Source organism: Magnolia sinica, chromosome 13 (assembly GCF_029962835.1).
Source record: "Magnolia sinica isolate HGM2019 chromosome 13, MsV1, whole genome shotgun sequence".
Classification (NCBI taxonomy): Eukaryota; Viridiplantae; Streptophyta; class Magnoliopsida; order Magnoliales; family Magnoliaceae; genus Magnolia; species Magnolia sinica.
Window position 1 is genome coordinate 73,696,583 of NC_080585.1, and position 5,416 is coordinate 73,701,998.

Genomic DNA, 5,416 nt, shown 5'->3' on the forward strand with positions numbered 1-5,416 from the left:
ACAACAACATGCATCAAGTGGGCCATCATGCAAAGGATTGAGAGGGGGAGGAGAGAGAAAACGACGTGATGGAGGGGCCTCACCACTATGGGCACCTTTAGGATCTACAACATACATCATACATTCATCCAAATGGGTCCCATGCATTGTAAGGCCCTACATAAATAAATAAATAAAAAATGAGGTGGGGATGCCATCCCCACCATAAAATCAAGGTCTAGGTGAGCCATCAAGGCTAAGGATTAAATCAAAACATCATGATGGGGTCCATGGAGAATGGCCCCATCATGAATCATGCATGTAACAAGGATGGGTCATTGGCCACATCCAAGGGGTCTAGTAGGATCTCCACCATTGATTGGTGGGTCCTACATACTCCAATGCAATAAGAACCAAAGATCTAAAAAAGGAAAGAAAGATCTAGTCCTAAACATGTACCTAGCTTGGATCTTCAACTTCTTCTTCTTCCCTTATGCTTCAATGTTCCTATGAAGCTCTTTTAATGGTGGAGATGGGCTTTTAATGGTTGGATTGGTGAGGAAAATAGGTGGAAGAGGATTGAATATGGAGATGGGTTGGGACGTCCCAAGCTCTCTAGTTGAAATGGAGGATAAGAAAATGAGGAGGAAAGAGGGAGGGAGAGAGATAAGAGAGAGATAGTTAACTCTCTTAACTAGGTAATGATTAGTTGTAAGGTGATTATGACTTGTAAGAAAATGATGGATTTGTAAGAACATGGGGAAGAGAGGCCATCATTACCTAACAAGCATGGGGTGATGACATCACCCTCATGATGGCCTAGGGAATGGTGCCATTTGGGATAAGTGGGTCCCGCAACGTGCGGTCATGGCCATAATAATGTGAGGTCATATCTTATGATCCAAGCGTCGCATTGATGCACAAGACGCATCGTTAGAACCGTGGCGACGATGCGGTCACGATGGCATAGGTCTTGGGTTGAGTTGGCTCATGTTTACAGGATGCGACTTAAGGTTGCACACAAACGATATCTATAGGTCGTGGGTCACCAGAATTTGACCGGGTGAACCACGACATCCTACGAAACGGCGAGATGCTAGGACACAGGCCTGACATCTAGTCTGTCTAATTGTGTCCAAATCCAGGGAGTTGTAGGAAGAGAGGGAGAGAGAGGAAGTAGAAGATAAGATGATGAAGGAAAGGGGGAAGAATGGAGAAAGAAAAAAGGGATTGAGTGGGTGTTTTACTACCAAGTTAAGTGGACTCGACTCACTATAACCGAGTCAGGTCGAGTTGTGACATGTCCAGCTACACTACTAGGCATGTCTGATTTAAGAAGGAAGCAAGATCAGATAGAAGAGAGGGCAGAAAGGGGGATTCGAGAAACACGCCGACTAAGTTCTCCTTTAGCCAACCGAGTCAACTCAGCTAGTGTCGAATCTACTAAATTGACTCAGCGAGTTGACCCACTGTTCCAGGGATGAGTTGGGCCAGGCATGGGTCGAGTTCAATTCCGCTTGGCAGGTAAGAAGGATCCTAAATTTTAAATGTTGATTTCATTCCACTTTAAATGAGCTAATATGTGAGAATATAGGTTTACCTTCATTAGATTTAAGACAAAACCTAGCTGATTAAGTTCTAAATAAATCGATTCATCTAAACCTCCTATATGATCTAGACATTAACTAATGATTCTTCACATGTTAATTGATGTAGAACTCTTAAATCCTTACGAAAGGGTTTACCTACTTGTGGCAATGAGATTGAATTACCCTCTATTGGGTTGGGGTGAATTAACCTCTCAACTTTTTATTAGAATTTGAGTTTAAATTTAGGTTACGATGAATCATGACTAAATTATAAATGGATATAGGGGTATTGGCATACAAAATCCCCACTTCTTGATCCACCTTAACCCAGTTCAAACTTGTAGTAGTAGAATTAGATGGAGTTGACTGAAGAAGTTGAGATGAGTCAATTCCTAAAGTCTCCTTTAGAACTTTAAAGTGACCTTAATTAGGCTTAATTAGCTCTAGAATCATAATTTTAATGTGGAATGCTTGATCCCATCTCCAGATTTACACTCTTACAATTTGCAATTAGGTCGGGCTATACCTCCTAAACCACATTTAAACAAAATCCCCAATCCAAGGTGAGGATCACCCTTCAAGCTTTGTTACATCATAATAGTTAGCCGCGTCATTCATTTCGTCCATTTATATTGATTGATTGCTTAATATTATATTAAGTGGAAATGTTAATAACTGTTAGTCTTGAATTGAGTAATTCTTATTAAATGAATGATGATTGAATTTAAATTCAAATATATGAATGTGCTATGGATCTTATGTCAAGCCCCGAACTCAGAAATCGGACTCACAAAATTCCCGATCGCCGAATCCGGCGCCAACAGCCTCCGTAGAACCCCATTCTCGGCTCCCGGCACCCATTTACCAGGTTCTGATCCTGGGATACTACAAGGAGGATTTATAATCATCAGTCTGATTCATAATGAGCATAACTAAAAGCATAACCCACGAACAATAACCACAAGAACACCATCACAAAATCCATTATGATAAAAAACTTTTGGATACAGTGCGAGTGAAAGGGAAATACAATAAAGCGAAAGTAACAAAACTCCAGAAGCTCGGCTGCACACTCCAACTGCGACAAGACTATGGATGTAACTACGTCCTGACATCACCTGCACGCATCGATCGTGCATAAGCTTATAGAAAGCTTAGAGGGTGGTGTAAGTGTGTGCGCAATATAAGCATACTTAGAATGCAAGGTCAAAGTAATGCGGAATCATGTTGATGAGTACATGAATGCAATCAGCCGTACCAAGGCTGTACGGTGCAAGATATGAATGCTATCAGCCATAACACGGCCATGCGATGCGAGATGCAACTCAAGCATGTCAATCCTCATCATGTATCAGTATAATTCTCATTCTGGATAATCATCGAGGTTTAGTACACTCCAAGAGGCACTGCCACTTTCCAAGCCGCACAGTCCAAGTGAGCATAAGAAACCTCACTATCCGCCTGGCCAATAGTCTGTCAATACCTATCCGACATGTTAATAGCGGACCCATTCACGAGCTGGTTAAACTCAGCCTAGTATTGCCCCCTACCCTCAGGCGAGTAAGGCCACACCCTTTTCCAACCGACCATGACACACTGGGAGACGCGGCCTCCTGGTATTCGGCCCTCGTGCGCTCATGTATCCACTCGATCTCGACGTTGGAGTCATCCTCTGGTACTATCGGGTTTAGGGATTTTCACCCAGGGACATCTATGGCGCCCGTATACTAGAACCAAACATTTTCAGTATCAATCCAGCCACCCACGATATGTTTGTGGAGGCTATGGCCCTGATGTCACTAAGGCATACAATGAGCACAATCACACGAATGCAAGTGCATGAATCATACCATCAGACATGCAATAATCCTGTGCGTACCGCGTGCTCATGTAGGGCAACTCCGCCTATCAGGGAGTCCATAAACCATCTACCCGAAGGCATGTGCAATGATCAGTCAATCCTCACATCAGGCATACATATGATGCGTATGATCATGAATCATGAATCTATACTAAGCATGCTATGTGGTGATGGTTCTGATCAAAACCAAGATGGGCCTAGACGGCCTGCACATTACCGGTATGGGCCTATTAATGGGCCCTAGGGAGAGGGTGACAATGCGGACATTTAACCAACATCATCCTTACAATGTGGACATCAAACCATCATTGCTCCCGAGGTGTAACCCACTATAAAATCAACACATATACCATGGTGGAATCATACTACAATGGGCCTTATGTACGTCCTATAGGGCATTGACCCATGGGCCTCCAGTACATCAAATGGGCCTCATACATGGGTCTCGTATATATGTATCAAGGTGGGCCTCAACGACGGGCCACAAATGCATCAAGATGGGCCTAGTCACATGGGCCTTGCATACATTACAATGGGCCTCATAATATGGGCCTCGTATATACATATCAAGGTGGGCCTTAATGGACGGCCCACAAATACACCAAGATGGGCCTCAACAAATGGCCTTATATAAATGAAAGTGGGCCTTAATGGACGGCCCACAAATACACTAAGATGGGCCTCAACGCATGGACTTATACAAATCAAAGTGGGCCTCAATGGACGGCCCACAAATACACCAAGATGGGCCTCAACACATGGCCTTAAAATAATTTTCAAAATGATTGGATGGTTTGGATGAAACACATGCATCATGGTGGATTCCATATGGGAAGGATGGACGGCAAAGATGAGGTACATACCTCATGGTGGGGCCCACACTATGGAAGGTGTGAATTATAACACATACATCAGTGGGTCCCATGTGGGGCCCACCTTAACGTTTATTTTCCACCCAGCTTGGGCCCACTATAATGTCTATTTTCTATCTAGAATGAGTCCACTGTAGTGTTTATTTTCCATCCAATCTGTTCATATGGTCATGTGGACCTGGGCCCACCGTGATATGTATTTGCCATCCAACGTATACATGGGGCCCACCATGATATTTATCTAATGTCCAACCTGTTTAAAAGGTCACGTGGACCTGGGAAAAATGGGGGCCCACTGGGATGTTTATTTGCCACGTAAATTGTTCATAGGGTCACGGTCAGGGGTCCACTGTAATGTGGTTCGCCAATCCAGTCCACCCATTATGTGTGTCCCACTTAACTGAGGGTCCAGACAAAGTTTCAGCCACATCCAAATTTCAGGTATGCCCCACCAAGTGTTTTTATATGTTTAGGCATGTCTTCACATGATTTTAAATGGTGTGGCCCACCTAAGTTCCATATACAGCTGATTTTTAGGGCAGCCTCCTGGTCCGAGGGGACCCATCAAATGCATGGTGTAGATGTTCGAAACGCATCACAGTGGGGCCCACAACTGGGCCCGTGAGGGCCTGCCAGGCTGTCCACTCGCCCACTGACAGCGGTAGCAGCAGGTACTGCTGCCCCTTTTCTTTTGTTTTTTTTTTAAAACCATTAATCCGATGGTTTTTGATAGGTGAGGCCCACCTCAGACGGATCCATCCCAGCCATTGGTCCCTGTGGCTCGATACAATCCCAATGAGTCCAATATTCGGTGGTTTTTTATGTACAGGAGCATCAGGGAGTATATCAAAGGTAGGAACATTGTTTCTTATACCATGGCTCGCCAGGAAACCAGATCAACCTCATTTTTTCGGTTCAACGCCTAAAATGATCTGAGGAAGAGGATGGATGGCTTGGAATGTATACATACATCAAGGTGGGGCCTACATGAGCAACCCACCTTAAAAGCATTTTTTTGTTAGTACACACCCATATCAATACATGCACTCCACGTTAACTACCCCTGCCTCATGTCCAGCGTCCAGAGACGCTAGACGGCTGGGATAGACGCAACA